Source organism: Apodemus sylvaticus, chromosome 11 (assembly GCF_947179515.1).
Source record: "Apodemus sylvaticus chromosome 11, mApoSyl1.1, whole genome shotgun sequence".
Classification (NCBI taxonomy): Eukaryota; Metazoa; Chordata; class Mammalia; order Rodentia; family Muridae; genus Apodemus; species Apodemus sylvaticus.
The window spans coordinates 4,608,053-4,623,348 of NC_067482.1; the positions used below are offsets into that span (position 1 = coordinate 4,608,053).

The window sequence follows — 15,296 nt, forward strand, 5'->3', positions numbered from 1 at the left end:
GGTTAGGGGAATTTCACAAGGCCTCCACTTAGATGAAGTGATTGACAATCAATGCTGTTGAGAGGGAGAATCGGTGTTCTCTTAGGAGGCCCCTGTTAGATTATCCCATCATATGTGGTCAGCTCTAAATACACATGCATACAGCAATACCAAAGAGAACAAATTCCTATGTGCTCATGCACACAGATGTGTCTTTACATCCCTTCAGAGAAAGACATCCTGTCGAGTATCTGTGAAAACTACTTCTAGCCATTTCTTGCAAATTTCTGAGGAACTGTGAAACACTGTAACGCCCCCCCCCCTTATAGCATGCCTTAGTGATCGAAGTATGGCCTAACCAGATTATTTCTTTCTCCCTTACTTGTTGGTGTTTATCAGCTAATGAGACTTCCCTTGGACTGAAGTTTTGAACACAGTGGGTTAGTCCTGAAGATAAACAAGTAATTTCTTAGCAACAAGAATGGGCAACTTTTCAGGTCATTAGAAATAGCACATGGGGGTGGATACAGCCAGAATCCCAGGGAACACCAGAGTGCCAGAACAGCTGGGACAGGGTCTGCCATGGCCCCACCTGCACCCTGGAGCTGGGCAGCACCACAGCTGTCTGTGCACCTGATCCTGCCAGGGTACACCTGCTGTGCAGGGAGTGATTTGACTCCTGGTTTAAAAGTGAGGCAGCCATCTTCTCTCTGGTGACTGAGCAGGCTGGTACAGCCAGGAGCACAAGGGAACACAGGAGTGGCAGAGTAGCTGGGACAGGGTCAGTCTGGGCTCCACCTGCACTCTGTGCTAGGGGAGAACTGGTCATCCAGGGGTACTGAGACAGGCTTGCAGGCCCACAGGAGGGACAAGCACTAGCCAGAGACAGTAGGACCAACTAACACCAGAGATAACCAGATAGCAAAAGGCAAATGTAGGAACGTCACCAATAGAGATCAAGCCAACATGGCACCATCTGAACCCAATTCTCCCACAATAGCAAGTCCTGGATACCCCAACACACTGGAAAAGCAAGATTTGGATTTAAAAAATCTCAGCTCATGATGCATAAATAACTCCCTTAAAGAAATACAGGAGAACACAGGTAAACAGGTAGAAGCCCTTAAAGAATTACAGGAAAGCACAACCAAACAGGTGAAGGAATTGAACAAAACCATCCACGATCTAAGAATGGAGGTAGAAACAATAAAGAAATCACAAAGAGAAACAACTGTGGACATAGAAAACCTAGGAAAGAAGTCAGTAGTCATGGATACAAGCATCAACAACAGAATACAAGAGAGAGTAGAGAGGATCTCAGATGCAGAAGATACCATAGAAAGCATTGGCAGAGCAGTAAAAGGAAATGCAAAATGCAAAAAGTTCCAGACCCAAAACATTCAGGAAATTCAGGACAAAATGAGAAGACCAAATCTAAGGAGTACAGGTATAGAAGAGAGTGAAGATTTCCAACCTAAAGTGCCAGTAAATGTCTTCAACAAAATTATAGAAGGAAACTTCCATAACCTAAAAAAAAGAGATGTCCATGAACATACAAGAGGCCTATAGAACTCTAAATAGATTTGACCAGAAAAGAAATTCCTCCAGTCACATAATAATTAAAACACCAAATGCACTAACCAGCGAAAGAATATTAAAAGTAGTAAGGGAAAAAGGTCAAGTAACATATAAAGACAGATCTATCAGAATTATACCAGACTTCTCACCAGAGATTATGAAAACTAGAAGATCCTTGGAAGATGTCACACAGATCTGAAGGGAACCCAAATAGCAACCCAGGCCACTGTACCCAGCAAATATCTCAATTACCATAGATGGAGAAACCAAGGTATTCCATGACAAAAACAAATTTATAAAGTATCTTTCCACAAATCCAGCCCTTCAAAGAATAATGAATGGGAAACACCAACAAAAGGAGAGAAACTACACACTAGAAAAAGCAAACCAAAAAGAAGAGAGCCACACAAACATAAGTCCACCTCTAATAACAAAAATAACAGGAAGCAACAAACACTTCTCCTTAATATCTTTTAATATTAATGGACTCAATTCTCCAATAAAAAGACATAGACTAACAGACCTGATACACAAGGAGGGCCCAACATTTTGCTGCATACAGGAAACCCTCCTAAGGCACAAAGACAGACACTACCTCAGAGTAAAAGTCTGGAAAACAATTTTCCAAGCAAATGATCCCAAGAAACAAGCTTGTGTGGCCATCCTAATATTGATTAATACCAACTTTCAACATAAAGTAATCAAAAAAGATAAGGAAGGACACTTCATGCTCGTCAAAGGAAAAATCTACCAAGATGAACTCTCAATTCTGAACATGTATTCTCCAAATACAAGGGCATCCACATTTATAAAAGAAACTTTACTAGAGCTCAATGCACACATTGTACCTCACATAATAATAGTGGAAGACTTCAATACTCTACTCTCATCAATGGACAGATCAGGGAAATACAAACTAAACAGAGAAACAGTGAAACTAACCGAAGTTATGAACCAAATTGATTTAACAGATATCTGTAGAACATTTTATTCTAAAACAAAAGAATATACCTTCTGCTCAGCACCCCATGGTACCTTCTCCAAAACTGACCATATACTCGGTCACAAAACAGACCTCAGCAGATGTAAGAAGATTGAAATAATTTCATGCACCCTATCAGATCACTATGGACTAAAGCTGGTCTTCAATAACAACAGAAACAACAGAAAGCCCACACACACATGAAAACAGAACAACACTCTATTCAACAGTAACTTGGTTAAGGAAAAAAAAAGAATTTATAGACTTTTTAGAATTTAATGAAGATAAAGGCTCAACATACCTAGACTTATGGAACACAATGAAAGTAGTGCTAAAAGGAAAACTTTTATCTTTGAGTGCCTCCAAAAAGAAACTGGAAAGATCATACACTAACAGCTTAACAGCACAGCTAAAGACTCTAGAACAAAAAGAAGCAAATACATCCAAGATGAATAGACAGCAGGAAATAATAAAACTTCGGGTTGAAATCAACCAAGTAGACACAAAAGAAGTATACAAAGAATCAACCAAACCAGGAGCTAGTTCTTTGAAAAAAACAACAAGATAGATAAACCCTTAGCCAAACTAACCAGAGGGCACAGAGACAGTATCCAAAATCAGCAAAATCAGAAATGAAAAGGGAGGCATAACAACAGATACTGAAGAAATCCAAAAAAAATCATCAGATCTTACTACAAAAGCCTATAGTCCCCAAAAGTGGAAAATCTAGATGAAATGGACAATTTTCTAGACAGATACCAGGTACCAAAGTCAAATCAGGATCAGATAAATGATCTAAACCATCCCATAACCACTAAAGAACTAGAAGCTGACATTAATAGTCTCCTAACCAAAAAGAGCCCAGGGCCAGATGGGTGCAATGCAGAGTTCTATCAGACCTTCAGAGAAGACCCAATACTAATACTCTTCAAACCTTTCCACAATATAGAAACAAACCAACCAAAAAAGCCCAGGACCAGATAGGTTCAATGCAGAGTTCCATCAGACCTTCAAAGAAGACCTAATACCAATACTCTTCAAACTTTTCCACAAAATAGAAACAGATGGAACACTACCCAATTCGTTTTATGAAGTCACAGTTATTCTTATACCTAAACCACACAAAGACCCAACAAAGAGAACTTTAGATCAATTTCCCTTATGAATATCGATGCAAAAATACTCAATAAAATCCCTGCCAACTGAATCCAAGAACACATCAAAACAATCATCCACCATGATCAAGTAGGCTTCATCCCAGGGATGCAGGGATGGTTCAATATACAGAAATCCATCAATGTAGTCCACTACATAAACAAACTCAAAGGAAAAAACACATGATAATTGCACTAGATGCTGAGAAAGCATTTGGTAAAATCTAACACCTCTTCATGATAAAAGTCTTGGAAAGATCAGAAATTCAAGGCCCATACCTAAACATAGTAAAAGCAATATACAGCAAACCAGTAGCTAACATTAAACTAAATGAAGAGAAACTTGAAGCAATCCTACTGAAATCAGGGACTAGATAAGGCTGTAACTATCTACCTACCTGTTCAATATAGTACTCGAAGTCCTAGTTAGAGCAATTAGACAACAAAGGAGGTCAAAGGAATTGGAATTGGAAAGGAAGAAGTCAAAGTATCACTATTTGCAGATGATTTGATAGAACACCTAAGTGACCTCCAAAATTCCACCGGAGAACTCCTAAAGATAAACAACTTCAACAATATGGCTGGATATAAAATTAACTAAAACAAATCAGCCTTCCTATACTCAAAGGATAAAGCAGCTGAGAAAGAAATTAGGGAAATTACACCCTTCACAATAGTCACAAATAGTATAAAATGTGTTGGTGTGACTCTAACCAAGCAAGTGAAAGATCTCTATGACAAGAACTTCAAGTCTCTGAAGAAAGAAATTGAAGAAGATCTCAGAAGATGGAAAGATCTCCCATGGTCATGGATTGGCAGGATTAATATAGTAAAAATGGCCTTCTTGCCTAAAACAATCTACAGATTCAATGCAATCCCCATCAACATTCAAACTCAATTCTTCATAGAGTTAGAAAGAGCAATTTCCAAATTTATCCTTAATAACCAAAATCCCAGGATAGCAAAAACTATTCTCAACAATAAAGGAATTTCTGGCAGAATCACGATCCCTGACCTCAAGCTCTACTATAGAGCAATAGTGATTAAAAACTATATGGTACTGGTACAGAGACAGGCAGGAATATCAATGGACTAGAACTGAAGACCCAGAAATGAACCTGCACACCTATGGCCACTTGATCTTTGACAAAGGAGATAAAAGCATCAAGTGGAAAAAAGCTAGCCTTTTCAACAAGTGTTGCTGGGCTAACTGGCAGTCAAATGTAGAAGGATGCAAATTTATCCATTATTATCTCCCTGTACAAAGCTCAATTCCAAGGGGCTCAAGGACTGATACATAAAACCAGATACACTGAATCTAATAGACAAAAAAAAAAAAATGGGGAAGAACCTGAATCACATGGGTACAGGGGAAAATTTCCTGAATAGAACACCAAGAGCTATGCTCTAAGATGAAGAATTGACAAATGGGACCACATCCTCCAACAAGGCCATACTTCGTCCAAGGCCACACCTACTCCAACAAGGACACCCCCATCCCCAAAAAGGCCATACTTATTCCAAGAATGCTACACCTACTCCAACAAGGCCACATCCACAGTGACACACCTACTCCAACAAGGTCACACCCACTCCAACAAGGTCACACCTCCTAACAGTACCACTCCCTGGGCCTAGCATATACAAACCATCACACTGGCAGAGGCAGTGTTTACCTGGTTAGGAATGATGAAGAGGAGGCCTATAACACTGCAAGACTGTTCAATATAATTCTCTTTCCATCATCCTCAGGAGGCAACTCCAGAGCTGAAAGCTTCAAAATGTCCACAGAGTATAAATTTTTACTCTCCAAATGAAAGTGTTCTGTCTTTGACTACCCAGTATCATAAAGAAAATATTCTATGGCATAGTTGTCTGAAAACAATCATGATACAAACATTCTAGAGTAATCCAAAGTTTTCTGTTCTTACATCTTCACTAACGCAAGGCTCAGGACCAGGAGTCAAGGTCTCAGAGATTTGTGAGCCTCCTTTTTAAATCGTATTTCTGTGTGGTGCTATATGCGTAGAGCATTTCATTGTAGCCTATTTTTCAGTACTTTGGTTTCATTCTATAAAGAAACAGGTTTTTGGTAATATTCATGTCTTAGTCACATTTCTAGTACTGTACTAAGGCTCCATGAGCAAGACAATGTACAGAAGAAAGAACTTATTGGAGGGCTATGGTTTCAGAGGGTCCATGACCATGATGACAGGGAGCATGCACACAGGCGAGCAGGCATACACTGGAGCAGTAGCTGAGATCTTACCTCTGAGCCACAAGCACAAGGCAGAGAGAAGGAGCTATATGGGAATGTGAGTCCTCTAAAACCTCAAAGCCCACCCTGGTGACATGCCTCCTCCAACAACCTCCCTAATCCTCCCCAAACGGTTCTACCAACTGAGGACTAAACATTCAAATCCATTAGCCTAAGGGGGGCATTTTCATTTAAATCACCACAATTCATATACCATATTGAAATGTGTGTGTTCAGGCTTACAACTTCTCAGATTTGTTGGTAGCATCATGTGTCTCCACATGTATGTAAGTCGCCATCTTTGATGAAATAGTTTTAACTCAAAATAATATCATAACACATTTTTCCTTCATTGAAGTCACCTAAGTGATTTCTTTTTAAAACACTATTTAGATTTGCTAATTTTTATGTATATGAGTGCTTTTCCTATATATACATACACATACATATAAACATACACATGTACATATACGGATAGTGCCTTTGGAATCCAGTAGAGGGCGTGAGATGTCCTGTAATTGGAAATATAGATGGATGGTTGTAGGCATCCTTGTGTGTGCTGGGGACAGAACCCATGTCTCCTGCAAGAGCAAGTGCTCTTAACCTTTGACCATCTCTGTACCTCTAATAGAGAAGTTATTTCTTAAAAAGACCTTTGGGAATTCTAACCATGCCAAAGGAAGTGCCAACTGATAAGGTCCTGAAAACTTTCATATGCTTCATGATTTTAAATGAATCCAGTGTGGCTCAGCCTGCCAACCCTGTCCTTGGACCTCAAATTTTATGATAACATGGAAATATTTTTTTGTGGGTAACTTTGATGATTTTTGAAAGTTGATCATTTATTTTCTATCAGTTTATTAGTTCTCTGAGAATTTCATACAATTGATTTTGATCCCACCAACCTTCTCTCTTTCCCCACCCACTCTTTTCTTGAAGAAAAGAAAACTTCAGAACTTTTCTCTCAAACCCATTAAGGACAGTTTGTGTTGCCCATATCCTCCAGGTGTGTAGCATTCTCTAGAGGGCGGTCATCCCACCAGAGGCTGCTGTTTTTATTAAAGAATAAAAACCTGACTCTTTCCCCAGTAACTATGACTCCTTAGCTAGGGGTGAAATGTGTGTCCCAATTTCAGCTGCACGCTGGAATTCCTTCTGGCCTGGACCAACAGAGGTGATTATGTATGCAAGTTTCATGTTAGCGCCCAGGGAATGGCGGGATGACATGTAAACAGGAGCGTGCAGGCTCTGCCAGGCAGAGTAAGTACAGCCATGCATGTCTTCATGTCTTTTGGTTCTGGGATTTAAAATCCCACAAACAAACAGAATAAATGTAAAAAGAACAGAAAAGTGTTTCTTAGCTCTGGAACTAATAATAATTTCTGCATCTTCTCTTGTCAAAATGCCAACTTTTATCTATTACCAATTGTTAAAACAGATCCCTTAAGTTTTACTATTGCCTTTCAATCCTTCATACACTGTGTATGGTACGTTCTTGTCAGGTGTATACTGTGTACGTACTTTCCCTTGTTCTGTACATTCCTCTTTTCATTGTTGGCTGCTCTTTTGCTGTGTCCTTTTTAGTTGAAGATGCTGCTGCTCGTCTGCTCTGGGGCTTACCTCTTGTGATTTGGAGACTTATTTAAAAAGCCCTTGCCTGTCCTATGGTCTTGACATAGTCCCACCATATTTCCTTTTATTACAGTCAGAGTTTAAGGGTTACATGTAAGCTTTTCATCTTTTTCTTTAACCATTGACTGACTGGTACTTCCATTTGTCTGCACGCATATATGCAATTTTGCTATCTCTTAGCAGCATTTACGGAAAGGATATTTTTCTAATGTGTCCTCTTAGTACTTTCATCAAAGATCAGTTGAATGTCGGTCTGTGTATACCACCAATTTACACAGCATTTCAATTTTTCCTACAGTATTTGTATGTTTTCCCAGACCAAGAATTAAATTGTAACAGACTGGGGATCATCACCCCTGAATTGTTGGGGCCTTTTGCAGTAATGTTTACAATTTCTCTGGAGTTGTATTACATTGGATTTACTATCTTGGCAAAGAGTGGTGGGAGCTTCAAGGAGTTTCCCATGGCAGTCATTAGCATTTTTTCTATTTTCCTTGCATGTCTAATGTTTAATTTTTAAAAAAGGTGCCTCTGTATCAATAATACTTATTTTAATTATATAGTTGGGATAAAGAAAAAATAAGTACAAACTGATCTAAGGATTAATTGACTCCTCTGTAAGATGGTCTAGAGCCGAGACTCCATTTATGAAAGATGTTTCTTCCTAGCTGACTGTCAGACATCTCCATCTTAGTAGAAAGCTGTCCTGTGGGTATAGGATCAAGAGCTTCTCCAGCATCAGATAGAGGGCTAATATCCAATATATATAAAGAACTCAAGAAGTTAGACTCCAGAAAACCAAACAACCCTATTAAAAATGGGGTATAGAGTTAAACAAAGAATTCTCACCTGAAGAACTTCGGATGGCGGAGAAGCATCTTAAAAAATGCTCAACTTCATTAGTCATTAGGGAAATGCAAATCAAAACAACCCTAAGATTTCATCTTACACCAGTCAGAATGGCTAAGATTAAAAATTCAGGAGACAGCAGGTGTTGGAGAGGGTGTGGAGAAAGAGGAACACTCCTCCACTGCTGGTGGGGTTGCAAATTGGTACAACCACTCTGGAAATCAGTCTGGCGGTTCCTCCGAAAACTGGGCACCTCACTTCCAGAAGATCCTGCTATACCACTCCTGGGCATATACTCAGAAGACTCCCCACCATGTAATAAGGATACATGTTCTACTATGTTCATAGCAGCCCTATTTATAATTGCCAGATGCTGGAAAGAACCCAGGTATCCCTCAACAGAAGAGTGGATGCAAAAAATGTGGTATATCTACACAATGGAGTACTATTCAGCCATTAGAAACAATGAATTCATGAAATTCTTAGGCAAATGGATGGAGCTAGAGAACATCATACTAAGTGAGGTAACCCAGACTCAAAAGGTGAATCATGGTATGTACTCACTAATAAGTGGATATTAACCTAGAAAACTGGAATACCCAAAACATAATCCATACATCAAATGAGGTACAAGAAGAAAGGAGGAGTGGCCCCTGGTTCTGGAAAGACTCAGTGAAACAGTATTCGGCAAAACCAGAACGGGGAAGTGGGAAGGGGTGGGTGGGAGGACAGGGGAAGAGAAGGGGGCTTACGGGACTTTCGGGGAGTGGGGGGGCTAGAAAAGGGAAATCATTTGAAATGTAAATAAATTATATCGAATAAAAAAAAAAGAGCTTCTCCAGGAAAGGAGTGGAGAAGTATACAGTTGTGATAGTGTTGTAGATGTTTCCTCAAGGCTGTGCATCATCACTTCAGTTAGCTGCCTTTGAGTGAGTGAACAAGTTGAGACAGTCTGTAGTCCAATTCCCCAACAATGGTCAGCAGCAGCTATGAATGGAAGTCCAAGGATCTAGCAGTTGCTCAGTCCCACAAGGCAGGCAGGCGAAGAAGAGAGAGTCTATTCCACGTCTTAATACACCAGAATCTGCTTCTCATGAGAGGTAGTCAAACTGACTTTTCTACTGGGTTCTTTGAAAGTTCCTTTCTGTTTTTCTTCCATTTGGTCACATCTCTGTACATTTTCCTTGTAGGAATCAGTAACCAATAAGGAGGGGCTTTGTACAGAAGAATGAAGAGACACCTGTGAACACTGAGGGAGAGGTGGATCAGCTTCAGGGTCTCTAACAGAAAGTGTCCAGCCCCATGGTTTCAGTGTCTGGAGGTCATGAGGGAGAAGAAAGACTGAGCATGACTGTTGGAGGGTGTTCAAGGAAGGACTGAGGGTAAAGAGCTGGGAGCATGGGTGAGGGTGAGGGTGAGGAGCAGGGAGCACGGGAGAGGAGAGGGTGAGGAGCAGGGAGCATGGGAGAGGGTGAGGAGCAGGGATGATGGGAGAAGAGTGAGTGAGGATCAGGGAGCACTGGAGAGGAGTAAGGGGAGGAGCAGGGAGTACGGGAGAGGAGACGGTGAGGAGCAGGGAGCACGGGAGGGCAGTGAGGGTGAGAAACAGGGATCACAGGAGAGGAGTGAGGGAGAGGAACAGGGAGCACAGGCAAGGAGTAAGGAAGAAGAGAAGGGAGCACGGGAGAGGAGTGAGGAGCACGGTGCATGGGAGAGGAGAGGGTGGAAAGGAGGGAGCACTGAACTTCTGAGGTGAGCATGAGAAGGTGTCTGATGGTGTTGGCACACTGCAGCACTTGAAAATTCCAAGGAAATAAGGTTCCTTAGCCTCTTTTCAGTGTTGGGAACTAAACTCAGAGACATGCATGATGGCCTATTACACCACCCCAGGTCATGTATGTGTGTGTTTGTACATTTATGTGCATCTGTGGGTGTGCATGTCTGTGCATTGTACTGTGTGTATGTGTGTGCATATGCATGCATGCCTATGTGTGCATGCATATATTCATGCTTGTGCATGCAGCAAACCTGTCTACATGCAGTTGATGTATGGAAAGACTGTAAGAGTGTCCTACATACACCTGCCATGAAATCATGCGTCTGGGGTTTGACCTATGAGGACTCACCCTCCACACTGAATGCACTTCTGGCTTCGCAGGGTTGCTGTGCAGCCAGAGAGACAACCCCGACAAAGCTCAGCCCTGAAAGGCATTTCCTGGAACCTGATTCTGATGGAAACTGAAAGCAACCGAGCTCTTCTGAAACAGAGGCATTTCTAGGAACTCAGTTGTTTTTTGTGTCAGCAAAATAGGAAATGATTTTTCAAAGATTCCAATGAGGTAACCGATTACAAAATTAAAGTACAAAGGCAGTTAAATTACTTAGACCTGTGGTATTTTTCCTATTTTTTTTAAAAGTCTCTCTCTCTCTTTTGCTCTTCTCTCAGTTTCCTCCTCTCTGACTCTGTTCCCATGTGTGTGTGCATGCTGTGTGCAGACATGTTTGCATGCATGCTGTGTGCAGACATGTTTGCATGCATGCTGTGTGCAGACATGTTTGCATGAGTGAGTGCATGCTAATGTGTACCACTGCGGTGGAGGTGTTTTATAAAAAAGAAAAAGAAGCCAGGGATATGTGTTAGTGTTTTGTCTAAGCTCCACCCCACACCTACCTGGCAATAGCCAGGTATGCCCCGCCCCAGAGATCTGGCCCACTATAAGAGGGGCTACTTGCCCCTCCTCTCCCTCTTTGCTCTCTGCTCTCCCACATACTCTTACCTCTCTGCCCCTGGGGCTCTCTCCCTTCCCTCCACGTGGTCATTGACTGTCTCCACTCCAATTCTCTCTCTCTCTCTCTCTCTCTCTCTCTCTCTGTCTGCCTCTCTCTCCCACTAACTCCCATCCCCCACTCTGAATAAACTCTATTCTATACCATGTTTCTGTGTGTGTGGTCCCTCAGGGGGCAGAGGTGCCCAGGCAAGGGCCCGCCTGGGCATCCCCTTCCCCACGCCGCCGTTCCACACTCCCTTAACCACCAATCCTCTCCTTTTAAGCCCCTATGTTTGGTGGAGTTGTGGTGTGGTGAGGTGGAAGGGGCGCCTCTGTGGGCCCTGCTGAGGCCTCCTGTCTTCCTTAGGTCCCAGCCACACAATTGTATAGAGTTTATTTAAGACATGGGGAGGGGAGTTGAGGGGAGAGTAGAGACAGAGAAAGGGAGAGAGAGACAGAGAGAGACGGGGGGGGGGGGGGGGTGTGAGAGGGAGGAGGGACAGAGAAGAGAGAGGGCAAGAAAGGAAGAGAGAGGAGAATCTCAGGAAGATAGAGGGAAAGAGGAGGGGCAAACAGCCCCTTCTATAGTGAGTCTGGCATACATGGCTATTGCAGAGCCCAGAAGAGATGCTAGCACTGATGGTTCCTGTTTTAGAAAACACATATTGAAAACATTAAAGCTCATTGCTCAGGAAGTACCAGGAATTTCTCCTGACAGAAGCACACTTGTAGTCTCGGATTGTGTAATTTCCACTGATGGGTGTCTGTTTTTACTGTGTGTTTTCTGTGCCAAGAGGGCGGGAGGAAGCTGCAGATCGGTTCCAAGGAAAGAGAAAGTATACACTTTCCACAGTGGAGGCCTGCGGTCCCTTGGCTGAGACAGAGTATCTCACTGGCTTTTCTGAAGGCAGCATCCTCTGACCTCCCACTCCAGCCTTGGCCAAGTTAACAAGGCCTTGGCTTACTTTACTTTCAGTTTTGTTTTTGCTGCAGCCTGTGATTTCTTTCAGTGTGTGTGTGTAGGGGGGGGTCGGTGGGGGGTTGGTGGGGGTGGGTGGGTGTGGTCAGCTCACATAAAAGAAGAGCAAAGAGAGCAGGAGGGAGGAGAGCAGAGGTGAGCCTGAGGCAGTGGCAGCAGCAGCAGCAGCAGCAGAGAACTGCAAGTGGACCTGTGCTGTGGGGACCTGGTATGTTTCCTTTCCCTTTCTTCAAGAAGCAGCTTAGTGTGGACCTCAGCTTGATTCCCAATTCAAAGTGGCAACTGAGGGCAGGGCAGGGAGGCAGGTTATGTGCTCTCTGGGCTCCAGGGTCTGTGGCTGGCCTGACGTCTATGAGGTAGTGTACAACAGTTAATTTAATTCCTTTCTCTGGCTGAATACTATTTGTGCGTGCTATCACACTGTGTTAATGTAAGCATCTGCTTGTGATCTGTTGGTGGGAGACTGGGTCTGTTTCCACACTGTGGGTATTGTGAGTACAACTGTCATGATCTTTACAGCTCAAAGGTCCATCCAAGTCCTTGTTTGCAATTTTGTTTGTGTGTTGTATGTATTCAAAGAAGAGCTGTTAGATCATATGTCACTATTCATTTTATCAGAAGCCAGAACCGGGTCCCATGAGGTTATAATCTATGTTCTCAGCTGTAGAGTATAGACACCTGAGTTGTTTGAACCCTGGGTTACATTTATTTGTTGTTGTTTTGTGCAGTAACTGTCCTGGTGGGTAGAAGTGATGCCTTGTATTTTGATTGGCACTTCCTCGATGTTTGTCAAAGCCACGTTATAATCAACACTGGGTCCGAAGAATTATTGTGCACCAAAGCCAAGTAGCTCTTAAAAAACCTCATTCGTGTTTCAACTGCAAACATCAGCAAAAGTAAGCAAGCAATTTCAAATAATATGTATGTTAGTCCAAAGCAAGTCTCAGCCTCAGTGAGCTGTAAGGAGCCAAATGACACATGATCATGAGACTATAGGCTTTTACACCAGGTCCCCCAGCCTGGGAAAACAGAAACCGTGTAATGAAAAGTTTCTTCGTTTTACTTCCATGTTTCCCTCATACAGCCTGATTGACACTCCGTCCTGGGAACACAGACACTTCACCTTTCACTCTGGCACTTCCCAGTTTGTACATTGCGTCTTTTTCAAATACTTTTTTTTTTTTTTTTTTACATTTTATACTTCTCTTCTACAAGGTTATTAGCAATACTGAATGTTATCTTGTGTGCTTATGAACATTTGTAAACCTCTGCAGAAATATCAACCTAGTACTTTTCTCCATTTAAAGCTACGTTGTCTGTGATGAATTGTAGAGCTACTTTGTTTAAGATAATAACCATTTATCACATATGTGATTTAGAGGTAGTCTTCACCAATTCTTGGGTTGTCTTTTTACACTCTTTATAGAATTATTTGGTGCACAAAAGTTCTTAATTTTACAAAGTGGATTTTATCTATTTGCTCATGTCAAGATTTTATTTTCATGATCAAGAAATTATCCCTACTTGAAATCCAAGTTAGGTAAAACTGAGACCAGGTTAGCCCCAGGTTAGCCTGTTGCAATTAACCTCTGTGTTGCTTCCTGTAGACAGAACCTGTGTCAGGTGTGGGTAGAGGTAGGCAGTAAAAAGTCAGACAAATACACATGTAATTCCCACCTTTTATTCAGCTGCACAATTAGCGGTCATGCAATTCATGGGTATTGTTCAAAGTTTCTACATATTTTCAGCCATTTTACATTATTTTTTAATTTATTTTAATTGGCTAAAAGTTTTTTAATTATATTCAACACAATATTTATTTTTATACTAATCATAAAAATAATGGGCATGTTATTAAATGAACTTTGATAGATAAAATCTTTTTGTTTGTTTGTTTGCTTGCTTTGTTTTGTTTTTAGTTGAGCTTAAAATCTTGGCTCTTACTGTGGTTCAAACCCAAAATAAGAACAATTTTTAGACACTGGAGTTCATTGTAATAAGGCTGTACTTCAATATCCCTCACATCACCAAAGGATTTTACCTCCATAGGAGCTAAGCTAAAAGTTGACAGTTCTGCTGCACCAAGGGATGAATTGAAGGCATGATTATTTGGATACATATTTCCTGCTACAGTCAAAGCTATTTGACTTGAGTGATTGTCATAGTTCTCAGCCCACAGGGAACAGGTTACATTCATTTAAGAAATGGTGTGTGTATTAAGATGGTCTGTCCATGAGGTCATCCATCAACTGTTTCAATGAACAATGGTTCTGCTTGGAGGGTGGCACAGACATTAGGTGAGGGAAGGAGTCTGGTTCATTGGCTGTGATGATTTTGAAAGGCATTCATCTCAGAGAAAGAGTAACTTATAAAGTCCTCTTCTTCAAAATTGATACAATAATTATAAATATCAAGCAAAACATTTAGTCTCACTCTTTGTTGTTCTCTTGCAAGCCACCTCCCAAATTAATTGTCTATGTTTGTTTTGGCTGTATAAATAATTTTGAAATATGTAATCTGTTCTGAAAACCATAGTACAGTGTAAAAATATCAAATAAATTGTACTACTAATAGAGAGACTGAGATGAGAGAAGCATGATTTCAAGATCCTTATGTGGAACACAGCAAGACACTGTCACGTACCAAAAAGCAGAAAGTGTATATGGATTGTACAATATTGGACCTGTTTCTCCAATTAACGAATTAGAGAGACCACTGGATGACAGCCAACAGATTTCTAATTCCTTATGTTTTTGAATTTCACTTGATTAGGATATGTTGGTTGCTGGGAACCAGCCCCAGCTGGGAGGTCTTCTTGTCGGTTCTTCTTGAGGCAGTGTAGGGTAAAGAGCATTGGCCAGGGGCAAGACTCTGTCTTACAATATTCTGGGGTAACATTTTGTCTTACGGAAAATTTAAGGTTGCTGTATAGTAAAAAAAGAATTACTTATCTAAATCTAGGCTACTATTCTATTATAGCTGATCTGTCTTCTATAATCCTCTGAGGCCAGAAACTGCACTTGCTGGCCTTTAGTACCCCTTCCACAAACTGCTAAAGATTAGGTAAATTGCCTTTGTACTGTCTCTGCAGGAACTGCTGGGCTCTAACTTTCAGCCT

General features: G+C 41.3%; 2 protein-coding genes across 4 annotated transcripts in view; both read left to right on the plus strand.

Moving 5' to 3' along the window:
- The window catches only part of LOC127696625 (guanylate-binding protein 6-like), a 76,876-nt gene that overhangs the window by 41,122 nt on the left and 20,458 nt on the right, over positions 1–15,296 (plus strand). Inside the window, exons 1-2 of one of the 3 annotated variants that reach the window (XM_052199465.1) lie at positions 12,288–12,386; positions 12,907–13,074. The exons of 1 other annotated variant lie outside the window; for it this stretch is intronic. The gene's annotated coding sequence lies outside the window, so the exon portion shown is untranslated. Of the gene's footprint in view, positions 1–12,270; positions 12,387–12,906; positions 13,075–15,296 lie in introns of those variants that run through there. One more of the 3 variants, XM_052199463.1, reaches the window with a different exon arrangement.
- LOC127696630 (guanylate-binding protein 6-like) overlaps positions 1–15,296 on the plus strand; it is a 208,950-nt gene that overhangs the window by 7,541 nt on the left and 186,113 nt on the right. The window lies entirely within an intron of this gene.